The sequence below is a fragment of the Tamandua tetradactyla genome, chromosome 2, assembly GCF_023851605.1.
Source record: "Tamandua tetradactyla isolate mTamTet1 chromosome 2, mTamTet1.pri, whole genome shotgun sequence".
Taxonomy (NCBI): Eukaryota; Metazoa; Chordata; class Mammalia; order Pilosa; family Myrmecophagidae; genus Tamandua; species Tamandua tetradactyla.
The window spans coordinates 4,761,055-4,776,716 of NC_135328.1; the positions used below are offsets into that span (position 1 = coordinate 4,761,055).

The following is a 15,662-nucleotide window of genomic DNA, read 5'->3' on the forward strand; positions in this document are numbered from 1 at the left end:
ATCAAAAGAGAGTGCAATTTTGATGATAAGAACACAGGCAGCAAAGAGAGACCAGGTAAAAATGATCATATAAATCTCTTGTAAATGTTACAACAAAGGTTAAAGAAACCAGCTTCAAATGATGAATCATTTGGAAGGGGAGACCTATTTTATCAACAATTTCCATAATGCCATCAGCTATCACTTCATCCAGCTAGCAACCCTTTCCTTGCTTTACTTTTCTTTATAACATAAGAATCTGATTGGTAGGATCCATGCACAAAAAATGGATTCAGCAGTTTTAAACTTAAAAGCTTTTACTTATCTCAGGAGAAAACCTGAAACATGAAACCAAGACACATAATTCTTTCCAAAGCCAGTGACAATGTATAATTTACTTGCTTTGCTCTAACTATGGTCTGTTTTCTTATTCACTCCTATTTTAATGAAAGCCTTGCATGCTTTTAAAAAAAAATCTTGCTATTCAATTGCTATAGTATCTGTTCTTTAATTATCAGATGTGGACAGATTCCCACTGAAACATCAGTTAATAGATTCTACCATTCTACTAAGAGTCTATTACTAGTCTCTACTAGTAGTCACCATGACAAACACACCAAGACAACAATTCCCTACCAAATAAAAAAGACAAGGTCACCTTGATATGTTACATGCCCAGTTATCAATAATAACGTTGAGACAATCACATTGCTCAACAAATGAAATGACATAAACTACCAGCCCCCGAATAGATTGCTCTTTTATTAATGTTTGTTTATAATGTTTTGCATTGTTATCAGAATCATAATTTTAGTCAATCTGGCTTTTATGTTTGCTGCATTATTTCTACAAAAACCATTCCTTCTCTGCTAATCATCACCTGGTGAAAGTTTCCATCAGCCATGTTTTTTTTGTTTTTGCTGTTTTGTTTTTGCATGGGCCAGCACCGGGAATCGAACCTCCGTCTCCGGCATGGCAGGCGAGAATGCTGTCACTGAGCCACCATGGCCCACCCCAGCCATATTTTTAAAATCAAAGTAAAAAACACCTGGATCTTGATTTCTGTTTAGCTTGTACTCAATCTGCAAACTTCTTAAAGATGAAAACAAATAAATGACATTTTAAATTAAAATGATATTTTACAAAACTCTCAATAGTAAAAGAGTACTCCACACAATTTTGAATCTATTTAGCATAGATTTGGTTGAGCCCAATAATTACCTTTCCTGGAACAGTGATTACCTAAGTGCAATTCCAGTGGCAAACTCAGAGTCCAATTATACTATTTTAAAAGTCAAGACCAAAGGTTCTGACAATAAGCAGTTTCCCCAAAACTTTCTAAAATGAAAATGTTTAAATTACACATAGGAAAACTCTGAACTAGTCTCTAAATTAATTATGAGTATGATGTTTAGTTTATGAAATGAAACGTCAGGCAAGATTGTAAGAGCATTCGGTTTCTATAATTATAACTTGTCAGTGAGATATTTGAATATAATAGTGACATGAGCACCATTGTTGATGTTTCTTACACAACCAGAAATTTGTCTTGTCTTCTGCCATAATCAAAAAATAGGGAAGAGAAAGGGCTCTGTCAGAAGACAAGATTTCTATAGGATCTACATTTTCTAATCTGAAACTGTTCTCCTCTACAGGTACATCTTCATTACCCACAACTCACCTACTGCCTGTTCTAAGATCCTGTCAGTTGGCGATTTTTACAAGTTTTCTAGAAATTAAATTTTTATCCTGACTCACGATATAAAGTTTAGCATTGGCCTGGTGGTCCAACGGTGAAAACCTTGGAATACCCTAATTGCCAGCGTGATATAACTGACTTCTCAACCAGATGAGAAAAAGAACAATCAAAAAATTTTTGAAGACTCATAAAAATTATCTTCTATATAGTTTTCCATCCAAACAGAAGGAGATATTTGCCATATATTAACTAGATAGCTCATTACAAAACGTGCCGCAAAACTGATTACACACATAGTACCGAAACACCTTCTAGCAATAACAAGAAGCACAGTATCCTATCAACTCTGTAAAATTATCAAACTTGTAATGGGAGAGAAGTATCTTAATTGCATCTTCAAATACCAGCTCTCAAGATAAACATTATGATAAGAAGTGAAATATCAAAGAAACAAAAACATTGTGACAGTTGGGTGTGCATAGATTTTTCTTTCCTTTTTTGTAGTTTGAATGCTGGAAAAAGTCATGTCGTTACAGTCCTACTTTTATAATAAGCTCAGGTGGCCTTTTCTCTGGATAATTTAACATCCACATGAGATTAGAAGCAGTGAGTGAGCTGGAGTTTTCACTTAAGAGTTCATGCTCTTGAAAATTAGAAGTCATAGAGGAGCCAGTTTCAAAATACGCAGAAATCTCTGGAATGGCACACATAGTTTTATTATGTTAGCAAAATGTAAAGACAAGGGTCTTGTTTAAGTATATTTAAAGACTGAGTTCAATCTTTAAATATCCCGGGAGATAAAATATTTAGGGAAGTCTTGCCTGTTTGGCTTTTTTTTTTTTTTTTTAACTTTTTCAATGTTAAGAATTTAAAAAATAAAGTGTGAAGAAAAATGTATGAAAGTGATAAACTCACCACCCAGACTTGAATAACATTTATATGAATTTCATTACTCTCAAATATCTTCATCTTAGTTAGTATTTCACCCCTTTGAAAACCATTTTTCCCCAAACATTAAATAGTTTAACAGTGTCATTGTAATATAATTCACATATGTATAACTTACAACTCATCCATTGAAAAAGTAAAATTCAATGCTTTTTACTTCCTAGTGTATTCAGAGATTTATGCAACTATAATCACAAACAATTTCAGAACATTTCATCACCTCAAAAAGAGAATCCATTTCCATTAAAAGCCATTTTCCACTTTCCCACCGTATCCCATCACTATACTTTTTGTCTCTATTGATTTTGCCTTCTGCACATTTCATATTGATGGAATTCTTCAATAAGTGGATGCTTTCCTTTCATATTTTAAAGGTTTATCCATGTTATATTGTATGTACTACTTCATTCCTTTCTATTGATGGAGGATATTCCATTATGTGGATAATCTGCATTTCATCGATCTTTTTTACCAGTTGACGGACATTTGGGTTGTTTCCACTTTTTAGCTATTATCAATAATTCTGCTATGAACATTTGCATACAAGTTTTTATGTGGATGCGTGTTTTCATTTCTCTTGGATATGCATCTGGAGCGAGAATTCCTGGGCCATATGATAACTCTATGCTAAAATATTTTGAGGACATGCCAAATTTTTCAAGACAACTGCGTTAACTTTACATTCCTACAGCAATGTATGAGAGATTCAGTGTATGCTAGCATAGCATTTTAATTCTTTTTATGATTTAAGTTATTTTATAGTGGCTGCTCTAGGTTTGTAGTAAACATTTTATTTTACCAGAAATACGTCACATAGATTTAAGTGAGATATGGAAAAGTTACTTTTCTATAGCTGTATTTCCTCTACCCCTTTCTGTGCTAACATGGTTAAATGCATTATATTTGTACATGCTCGAAACTTAATAATATATTTTAATTATTATTTCATATAAATAAAGAAGCTAAGAAAAGCCAGCATATATTTAAAGACTTTGTGATGTGAGCCTTATTTACCAGGCCTGCTTCTCTTCATTTGTTCCTCTGGATTTAATTACCAACTGTTGTCATTTCCTTTTTCCAGTATAGCTTGTCTTCCCCTCAAATCCTCTGTGCTGCTGTTTTCAAATGTATTGCATTTCTATACGTTGTAGTCCCAACAATACAATTATATACATAGCACGTTAAAGAATTCCTTCTTAAATTAGTTAAGAGAAGAGAGGAAAATAATATGTGATTGTATTGCCTTTCATAATTACCTACAAAATGACTTATACCAGTGACCTTTGTTTATGTTTGGGATTTGAATTGTTGCTTGGGGTTACATGTTCTCAGACTAAAGAATTCCTTTAATATATCCTATAAGGTACCTGCTAGGAACACGTTTTCTTAGCATTTATTTATTTAGGGATGTTTTATTTTACCTTCATTTGTGTAAGATAATTTTGATGGGTATGAGAGTCTTAGTTGACAGTTATTTTCTCTCAGCACTTGGAATCTGTGATGTCCCTGCCTTCTTTCTGTCTCTCTCTGTTCTGATGAGAAGTCAAGTCTTAACCTTGAGCTCCCTTGTTCATGACGAGTCATTCTTCTCTTGCCTCCTTCAATAATTGTTTCTTTATCTTTCAACTTGTCACTATGATGTGTCTGGGTATGAATGTCTTTGAGTTTATCCTACTTGGATTTTATTGAGATTCTTGCATGTACAGATTAATGATTTTCATTAAATTTGGGAAATTTTCAACAATTATTATTGCAAGTATTCTGTCTGCCCTTTTCTTACATCTTTTTTTGGTACACCCACTATACATATGTTGGTACACTTATTGGTGCCCCACATTTCTTGAAGGTTCTGGTCATTTTTCTTCACCCTTTTTTCTCTGTTTCTCAGAATGCATAATTTCTATTGATCTATTTTTTAAGTTTATTTATTTTTTTTTTTTTTTATTAACGGAAAGAAAAAAAAGAAATTAACACAACGTTTAGAAATCATACCATTCTACATATGCACTCAGTAATTCTTAACATCATCACATAGTTGCATGATCATTGTTTCTTAGTACATTTGCATCAGTTTAGAGGAACTAGCAACACAACAGAAAAAGATATAAAATGTTAATATAAAGAAAAGAAATAAAAGTAGTAGTAATAGTAAAAAACAACAACAACAAACAAACCAACAAGCAAACAAAAACAAAAAAAAAAACCCTATAGCTCAGATGCAGCTTCATTCAGTATTTTAACATGATTACTTTACAATTAGGTATTATTGTGCTGTCCATTTTTGAGTTTTTGTATCTAGTCCTGTTGCACAATCTGTATCCCTTCAGCTTCAATTACCCATTGTCTTACCCTGTTTCTAACTCCTGCTGAACTCTGTTACCAATGACATATTTCAAGTTTATTCTCGAATGTCCATTCACAACAGTGGGACCATACAGTATTTGTCCTTTAGTTTTTGGCTGGATTTACTCAGCATAATATTCTCTAGGTCCATCCATGTTATTACATGGTTCACAAGTTTATCTTGTCTTAAAGCTGCATAATATTCCATCGTATGTATATACCACAGTTTGTTTAGCCACTCTTCTGTTGATGGAGATTTTGGCTGTTTCCATCTCTTTGCAATTGTAAATAACGCTGCTATAAACATTGGTGTGCAAATGTCCGTTTGTGTCTTTGCCCTTAAGTCCTTTGAGTAGATACCTAGCAGTGGTATTGCTGGGTCGTATGGCAATTCTATATTCAGCTTTTTGAGGAACCGCCAAACTGCCTTCCACAGTGGTTGCACCCTTTGACATTCCCACCAACAGTGAATAAGTGTGCCTCTTTCTCCGCATCCTCTCCAGCACTTGTCATTTTCTGTTTTGTTGATAATGGCCATTCTGGTGGGTGTGAGATGATATCTCATTGTGGTTTTGATTTGCATTTCTCTAATGGCCAGGGACATTGAGCATCTCTTCATGTGCCTCTTGGCCATCCGTAATTCTTCTTCTGGTAGGTGTCTGTTTAAGTCTTTTTCCCATTTTGTAATTGGGTTGGCTGTCTTTTTGTTGTTGAGTTGAATAATCTCTTTATAAATTCTGGATACTAGACCTTTATCTGATATGTCGTTTCCAAATATTGTCTCCCACTGTGTAGGCTGTCTTTCTACTTTCTTGATGAAGTTCTCTGATGCACAAAAGTGTTTAATTTTGAGGAGCTCCCATTTATTTATTTCCTTCTTCAGTGTTCTTGCTTTAGGTTTAAGGTCCATAAAACCACCTCCAGTTGTAAGATCCATAAGATATCTCCCAACATTTTCCTCTATCTGTTTTATGGTCTTAGACCTAATGTTTAGATCTTTGATCCATTTTGAGTTAACTTTTGTATAGGGTGTGAGAGATGGGTCTTTTTTCATTCTTTTGCATATGGATATCCAGTTCTCTAGGCACCATTTATTGAAGAGACTGCTCTGTCCCAGGTGAGTTGGCTTGACTGCCTTATCAAAGATCAAATGTCCATAGATGAGAGGGTCTATATCTGAGCACTCTATTCGATTCCATTGGTCGATATATCTATCTTTATGCCAATACCATGCTGTTTTGACCACTGTGGCTTCATAGTATGCCTTAAAGTCAGGCAGCGCGAGACCTCCAGCTTCGTTTTTTTTTCCTCAAGATGTTTTTAGCAATTCGGGGCACCCTGCCCTTCCAGATAAATTTGCTTATTGGTTTTTCTATTTCTGAAAAATAAGTTGTTGGGATTTTGATTGGTATTGCATTGAATCTGTAAATCAATTTAGGTAGGATTGACATCTTAACTATATTTAGTCTTCCAATCCATGAACACGGTATGCCCTTCCATCTATTTAGGTCTTCTGTGATTTCTTTTAACAGTTTTTTGTAGTTTTCTTTATATAGGTTTTTTGTCTCTTTGGTTAAATTTATTCCTAGGTATTTTATTCTTTTAGTTGCGATTGTAAATGGGATTCGTTTCTTGATTTCCGCCTCAGCTTGTTCATTACTAGTGTATAGAAAAGCTACAGATTTTTGAATGTTGATCTTGTAGCCTGCTACTTTGCTGTACTCATTTATTAGCTCTATTAATTTTGTTGTGGATTTTTCTGGGTTTTCTACATATAGTATCATATCGTCTGCAAACAGTGATAGTTTTACTTCTTCCTTTCCTATTTTGATGCCTTGTATTTCTTTTTCTTGCCTAATTGCTCTGGCTAGAACTTCCAACACAATGTTGAATAATAGTGGTGATAGTGGACATCCTTGTCTTGTTCCTGATCTTAGGGGGAAAGTTTTCAATTTTTCCCCATTGAGGATGATATTAGCTGTGGGTTTTTCATATATTCCCTCTATCATTTTAAGGAAGTTCCCTTGTATTCCTATCTTTTGAAGTGTTTTCAGCAGGAAAGGATGTTGAATCTTGTCAAATGCCTTCTCTGCATCAATTGAGATGATCATGTGATTTTTCTGCTTTGATTTGTTGTGATCTATTTTTAAGGTCATGAATTCTTTCTTCCACAAGCTCAAATCTACTGCTATTCTCTCTAGTGAGTTGTTCATTTCAATTATTGTACTTTCCAATGCAAGTTTTCATTTGGGTCTTTCACTAATTTTTATGTCTTTTGGCATTCTCTGTTTGTAAGGCAATGTCATTATACCTCCTTTTACTGCCTTGATCACAGTTGCTTTCAGTCTTGAATATATCTATTATAGCTTTTGGAAAATTTTGCCTGCTAAATCTGACATCCAGACCCTCTCAAAGGCAGTTTCTCCTTTTTATCCCTCTGTATGGTTCACACGTTTCTATTTCTTTGCATGTTTCATGTTTTACGTTATTGCTGTCATTGTTGAAAATTGGGCATATTAGATAATATATTGTTACAACTCAGGACACTGTCCCGCATCCCCACCCCACCCAAGGGCCTGTTGTTGATGTTGTTTCATGTGCTTAGTGACATGGTTAGACTATTTCAATGAAGTCAATTTCCCCTGAGTTTGTAGATTCTGTTGTCACTCAGAATATCAATGCATGGGTTTGGCACACATGCAGTCACCTTAGGATTGCAGTGGTTGTATCAGGGCTCTTCATCTCTCTTTTCTCTTAGTCCAGATGTCTGTGTCTGCTGATATCAAAACCAGCTGTTTCCTTCCACTAACTGTCGGTATAATGCTTTATTGTTTTTGAGACTATACTCGAGTGTATTCTCCATTGTCTGATCCAATTACTTCTAGGCCCTTTTTTAGGGGTAGTCTTCAAAGCCAATCCGTGAGGTTTGTTTTCAGTCCAGGAGGAGTCTTCCTAGCTGTTTTTTCTGTACCTGTCTCTTCTTGTCAAAGTTTCAGTTTGTTTGTGGTTTAGCTTCTTGACATCGTGGCCTCCTCCTAATTGATTAGCACTAAAATCTCCATTGTTTTTAGTACAGTACTTACCTTTGAATTTCCCAAGCTCTGCTCCAAATAATGTCAATTAACTTGAGGAAATGTACAGTGTTCTGTGTTCTTATGGCCTCTTTTATCCCGATCTCAGCACTCTGGAGCTGCAGGCAGTGAGTGGACTGCTTCTCTCAGCATGACACCCTTGCCTACGAGTGGGGCACTGTGTGTGTGGATATCAAGGGGGTATCCTCTTGGCTTGCCTCTTGTGTGGAAACTGGACTCACAAGCTAGCTGGAGGAAAGGGTTCAGTGTTCTTAGCCTGCCACACTTGGGTAGAACTTTTGCTTTATGAGTGGGGACCTGGTGGAGGAGCCCTCGTCCATTCAGCTGATCTTGCCTGGAATAGAGTTTCTGCAACACAGAGCTGGGTGGGAGGCTGTGCTGGTTTGAAAGAATTTTTTTTTAACATTTAAAAAAAGTTTTATTAATAAGTTAAACAGTCATTAGGTGGAAAGTTCCTTAAATGACAGTGAGACAATCATTCGCTGAAGCCAAGGCCCCATCCACCAAGGACAAGACTATGTCCTTCCACTCCCAGCAGTTCCCAGCTCTCATCACACCCTCATAAGGCAGCTAAGCCTATGGCTCCCTTGAACAGAGCCATCATTCACTCCAAGGAAGCTGGGAGTGCCATGTTTTAATTCTGATCATCTTGTGGGAACAACCATCTCTTTTATCCCTATTTGATAATGCAGGTTGGAATATTTGATTAGATTAGCTCCATGGAGATGTGACATAGCCAGCTTTGGGTGTCAACATTTGATTACAGGGAGTTGACTCCATCCGTTCCAGGCGGGTCTTGATTAGTTTACTGAGAGCTTTCAGAAGAGGAAGCGTTTTGGAGAAAGCTTCAGAATGATGAGAAAGTCAGAAGAGCCATGAGCACCCACGCAGCCAGAGACCTTTGGAGGTGAAGAAAGAAAACGCCCCTGGGGAGCTTCATGAAATAAGAAGCCTGGAGAGAAAGCTAGAAGATGTTGCCACGTTTGCCATGTGCTTTTCCAGTGGAGAGAGAAACTCTGAACGTCATCAGCCTTCTTGAACCAAGGTATCTTTCTCTGGATGCCTTGGGACATTTCTATTGACTTGATTAAATTAGGACAATTTCATGGCCTTATAACTGTAAATTTGCAACTTAATAAATTCCCCTTTTAAAAGCCATTCCTTTTTTGGTATATTGCATTCTGGCAGCTAGCAAACTAGAACAGAGGCTCAGGAATGCTGGCATCTTGACCCTCTCAGGGAGAAGTCATAGAACCAGACTGAGAAATAAAGTGACAGAAAGCTCCGTCTTGTTGGCAATACCTACACAAAGTAGGGATTCTGTCATGCTGAACTGAAAGGGAGTAAGGAAATGAGGCATGGTTGAAATGTTTCAGACTCCCACCACTCTTACCAATAACTAATAGATTTATTGACTAAATGTTTCTGCATTTGAAGTATGCACTTAGAACAATTTCCAGACACTTCGAAAATTTTACGTTGCAGTTGCTTAATAATTTTCATGAGTTATGATTATTTCACTTTGTAGAAATCCACAGAGCTTTTCCTGCTCCCATTCCAGCAGAGTCTCTCCAGGATCATTTTTCTTCTTTCATTAAATGTTGCCCTTTCTTTCTTAAAAATCAACTGCCTTGCAGGAGATGCAGTTCTCTTATAGGAGTTAAGGATAGGAAGACTTATGGACCAATTTTTTTCAATATCAGCAATCAGAAATTTTCTTTTATGCCAAAGCTATTTTTCATTGCATTGTCCACTACACTCTCTAAGAACAGATGGTCAAACATCTTAGAACAAAATGCTTACGTGGATCTGTTTTTTATGTATCAATATTTAATTAAATATGTCCCCACTGAGTTAATGTGTTTGGTAATAAAAGCAAATAACATTTTATTGCATTACTTCAAGCCATTGCTATAAATAGCAATGATGCAGTAATGATCTTAAACTCAAGAAGTGACCAAGGACAGATGGAATTGTTGACAATGGAAATGCTTTAAGAGCATCAGCATTAAAGAGAAAAAACAGAGATCTTCTGAATAATAAAACAGAGAGGAGTGACATCCTTTTGAAAAGAAGTAGCTATGGGCTTTTCATAAATAGAGTCATATTCTCTTCTGAAATAAATACAAGAATTTGGGACAGAAACGATTCCGTTTCAAATAATGGCATGGAATGGTCTCCTTCTTCCCTTATAACCTCAAACGCCAGAACCGTCCCCTGCCCTTGAGTTCTTCCACGCCCAGCCCGCGCGCCCCGGCCCCACTCACCGCTGGCGCAGAAGGGCCCGGCGTAGGCCGAGAGGCTGCAGTCACAAGCCACCCCCCTGCGCTTCTCCCGGCACCGTCCCCCGTGGCGACACAGGTGTCCGTAGCTGCTGCAGTGCCCCGGGCAGCCCGGCTCCACGCCCGGCGTCCGCGTGGCTCTTTCTTCCAGGTCCAGGGCGCGCCCGTCCAGCTGCAGGGAGCGCAGGCAGCCCAGGAAGCCGCTCTGCCGGGTGGCCGTGCCGCCTGCAGGGGAAGCACCGCGCGCGGAAAGGCGCGCCCGGGTCCTCTCGGGATCCCAGCCCCACGCCTCACTGAGGCCTTAGGGAGAACACCAGACAGGCCAAAGTCTTGTGAACATACATACTTTGGAAAATGCAAATTATCAAGTATCAAAAGTTGCAAATGACGTGGAATAAAACACTATTTTTAAAACACGGTTGATTTTGGCAAATATTTATTCAACTTCAGTTTAGGAAGATATTTGCCTTAGCTCCTTTAAGAAGAACAAAATAAAGACTGTGCCCCCATTACTGTAGCTTTTGTTTGTGCACAACGACACACATTATCATGATTATGTATGAATTTCCAAAACTTTTAAAACAATAATGTGTAAACAAGTTTCTTGTCTGAAGGGACTCTCAGTAATAAAGTATGAAAAGGGATTAAGGAGTGAGCAAAGAAAGGGAACCTGGAGGGAGTGACATGAAGCCACAGACGTTATCCATCCTCTTCTCTCTGGGTGGTGCAGCATTAAATGAGTGATAGATGGGAATGTATTTTATCGTGTGAACTTTGAATCACAACGTCAGAGAAACCGCTTAGAGAGGCATACGATCCTTGGCGTTAGAATTACAGGAATTACCTGGAAAGCTTATGAAAAATGCAGATTCTTGGGTTTGTATCCAGAGCTGCAGCTTGGTGGCAAATCTAAATTTTCAACCAGCGTTGTATGTGATTCTGAAGCCGATGATTCATCAAATGATTCGTCGATCACAATTTTATAAACTTTAGCTGAACGCGAATGTTAATTTTGGTTTGCTTTTACACCACTTTCGTTCCTAGGAATTCCATCACATAATTTCCAAGATTATAAATGAGGGGAAATTTTTCTTTTTTTCAACCACTATGTGTTCCTCCTCTCAGGAAGTTTGATGGTTTTAGGTGTTTTGAACAGGCTTCGTCTAAGTTTAATGTGAGGAAACAATCAGGTTGGTTTATGAAGCCATGCTATGTTCACACACACACGATCCCTCTCTCTCCTTACACACACATTTGAATTCATTACTTAGCATTTGGTAACTAGAAGTCATACACATGATCTTCCAAAGCCGGCTGTGCAATATTTTGTGATTTAGCTGAGTTTCTAATTGAACTATGTCCTTATTTTCTTTAAAATGCACGAGGCGTGATCAATTGAGAGCTACTTCCTTAATCTGCTTATTGCCTAAATTAGAATAGAGTTGTTTGAAAAGCAATATAGCAAAGTACATTTTTCCCCCTTGGGAAAAATAAACAACAATGAGCAAACAATAAATAAAGCCAGCTAAAAGGAAAACTTCCATTACCAAGACCTGTAAACTTCAAATCAATCCGCTGTAAGAGGAAAGGAGCGGGGGTGGGAGGGTGACTCAGTGGTAGAATTCTCCCCTGCCATGCGGGAGACCTGGGTTTGATTCCTGGTCCATGCACTTCACAAAAAACAAACAAACAAGCAAAGCAAACAAAAAAATTCACAAATGGTGTTGCAATAATGGGATACTCAGATGGAAAAATAATGAAATGTGACCCCGCCATACAGCATACAAAAAAAAATGCAAAAAGAGTAAAGGCGCAAGGTGGGCCTATATGCATGCAGGAGAGACCACTGGAAGAGAGGGCGCGCCTGGGTGGACAGACCCTGGTGAACAGACGCCCTGGGACGCTCCTGTCTGCCTGCGCTCCTACAGTCTGCATCTGAGCGCAGGACTTCTGCCCCAGCTGTGAGATCAGTTCCCTCACTCCAGTGAGAAGTGAAACTGAAGAACTCCACACAAGTTGGAAATGATCAGGCTAACGGTAGGGAGCAAATGCAGCTGTCACAGATGCCAAGCCCTGCAATGGGAGGCGACCCGACTGGGGACTGCTATCATGGGTGTGGAGGCTGCTTGCACGTGATCCCTCCGTCTCTTGAGACTTACTTCTCTGTAAACCGTTACACCTGCAAAATGAGCTATCAAGAGAAGCGCTCGGCAGGGTCCTGACGTTAGGGTGTCAGGGGCACTGACAGCAGAAGCAGCTGTTTGTAACTGCCGCGCCGTTCCCCCGCAGCTGTGGCTTTCCAGCGGCCCCTCTCGGCACGCCCAGCGCGCGTGCACCCAGCACCCAGCACCGCAGCGCTCTCCCACGAAGAGCTGGCTGTGTCACTTTTTATGCAAATATGGTTCAAAGTTTCATATAACTTTAAAAGCACTAAATGTAGATTTTTGATAGTAAGAAATTAATCTTCAAGTACATGAAAAAGACAGTATGCCGGGTAAAACACTTTTGAAATTCAGTAAACAATGAGTTATTTGGTTTACAGCTCTGACAGCACACAGCTAAAGGTAAGAGAAGGCACATTTCTCTGGATTAGCACATGCTGTGAGTTCTGTTGTTTTGCTTTCTCATTTTTAGGCAAAATGGTACCTAAAATCATAGGTTTTTTGTTTTTCAGTTTTTTTGTTTTTGCATGGGCAGGCACCTGGAAGTGAACCCGTAAAATCATTGGATTTTAAATGTTAGTACAAAAATATAACTAATAAAATTTAGAATGTCATTCCTTTAAAATCTTGTCCAGCTCAAGGGTTCATTGCTGAACAATGGACATTGCAGTGGGCTTGCATACAGTGGACGACTCAGCATGCAGCTCTGTCCTGAAAAAGTCCATGATCCCTAATTTCTCCACAAGCACCCCAGAGGAAGCTGTGGTCTTAAAAAAGAAACCCACACCAGCCATAAATTCTCCATGGAGAGTAGAGAAGTGAGGATACGAAGTCTCAGTGTTGACGGAAACTGCATTCTGAAATGACTCAATTGCAAAAGGAGAAACATACTAAAAGAAAAAAACCTTAAACAAAAGTGAGTTGTATTTTATACTTAGGGAATTTGACTGCCGAACCAATTGATAACCCCTACCAGCCCTCATTTTGTGTTCTGATTGTTCATGGCATGTAGCTACGGCATCAGTACCCAAAATGGTAATTGTTTCGAGAATTAGAATTGTGTTGAGAGGAGGCTCCATTAATGGTTTGTGCCTGAGTTGGTCATTACCAAAATCGTTACCAAATTACGTTATTCTCACTTCCACCATTTCTTCTACATTACTTGGCTGGGACTCCTCTGCTAGGAAAAGCCTTTTTCTTGATCCATTCAATTATTTATCCATAACAATATATACTTTTAAATTCTTATTCTATTCAATGGTTTATATTCTTTTATTATCACTTATGTTGATGCTTAAATTATTTCACATATAGCCAGTGGGATCCCATTCAAGCAAACTTGCAATGGCTTTTTAACAAGTCTCAATTAACTTTGGAGCATTTAATCATTTTCTGGCATAGAAAGATCATTGAGCTGCCCCATCTCTGAAATCAGCTATTTCTCCCAGAAATCCTAGTTCCATTTAGTGGAGAATGGTAGAGAATGGCATTTCGAAACCAAAATCTGGGTGCTAAGTATCTCTTTGCTACTATAGCATCATGGCTTGTAGGTCCTCTCAGTGACAGAAATACAAAATAAAAGTATGTGTGCACTAGGCATGCACCACACACACACACATGCGTGCACTTGTACATTTATACCTCTATTTCCGTATTATATATATTACAGTACATGAGCTCATGCTGATACTTCCATTTCTAATGCAGCACTACATGTTTTTTTCTAGCACTCCTCTTTTCCATATTTGTAACCCTCTTTTCCAACAGTGAAAAACCTGGCTTCCATAATCCACAAAGTATTTAATTATTTGTCATTCCCCCAATATGGAACTGCTCTCCTGCCCCAATAGTCACTTCCCTGACCTTATCCCTGCAGCCCTCACTGACTCTTTGGCCTTGGAATCGCAGGTCTCACCAGTAGCAGATGACTCAAGAAAAGGGATCAATTATTATCGGTATTTAAAAAAAAGGAAGAAAGAAAGAAAAGGGAAGGGAAAGAAGGGAAGAAGGAAGTTGGAAATAGTTTTTGTTTCATTTAGTATTTGAAGAAGAGAATATTTTAAATATTTCGTTCATGCCTTTACCACACCCTCAAAAATCTTGATGAGGAAATGAAGGCAAATGAAATCGTCCTGAGGAGTTTTGCAAATGCATCCATGTTTGAGAAGAAGAGGTGGGCTGAGGTGAGCTGGTAGAGTGGAAAACAATCCAGAAAAAAAATGCCTTCCTGACCAAAAGAAGGAAAAGAAGTATAAAAACATTAAGGCATCAGTGGCTAAGAGAGATCAAATAGGTCAAGAGGCTATTCAGGAGGCTGCTCTTACACAAGCTTCAGTTAGATAGCGCTAATTGCCATGGCTTGTGTTCTGCAACCAACATCACTCCTGTCAAAGCTTAAGAACACCGAGGGCTCGAACAGAGTTTCCATGATTATGCACTAAGTTTGTTTTCCTGGAAACTATAATTTCCAGAGTGTTCTTAGGCTAGATAAATCCTGAAAACTAGAGGGACCAGCTTCTCCAAGATTATCAGTTAACTATATCCCCTTATCTTTTAGTGCTGACATTCTTTCTCAACAGTAAAAAGTCAGAACTTTTTCTGCCTAAAGATCCCAAGAGATTGGGGGAGGGATCAAAGGAGAAGGAGGGGGTATGACAGAGAAAATAGGATATAACAGATGAGTATGACTGCTGAATCAGTATATTAATGTTCCTTCTAGCCTCCAGTGTTTTGAAGCAACTGGGTTAGGTGGGGGGGGTTCTGAAATTGTGGCATGGTGGTTCATAACAGGGCCTGAAAACAGTTCTGTAGCTACCTGTTGTGGTGTAATTCGAAAATTATTGCTTTTTATTTTTTTCTTTGTATGTATGTTATATTTCACAATAAAACATATTTTTAAAAAGTGAAGATCCTCTGTGTAACGGTTTGAAGTTAGGATGGTAATAGATTCAAGGAAAAAAGGTTCACTTTTCCAGGGACCTCTAACGCCTAACTGTGCAAAGACTCTGAAGCTTCTGGCTATCCTGACATAGAATAAAATTCACCAAATGTTGTGGGCACAGAACAGTTGAAAATTTATTTAAGAAAAAGCAGCACATGATCTGGACAGGACTAAGATAAATCAGAATATGGTGTAAAGGATGATATCATCCACATT

General features: G+C 38.2%; 1 pseudogene; it reads right to left on the reverse strand.

Annotated features, from left to right (window-relative positions):
• Window positions 1-2,233: 2,233 nt before the first annotated feature.
• LOC143655444 (contactin-associated protein-like 3) overlaps window positions 2,234-15,662 on the reverse strand; it is a 231,340-nt pseudogene continuing 217,911 nt past the window's right edge.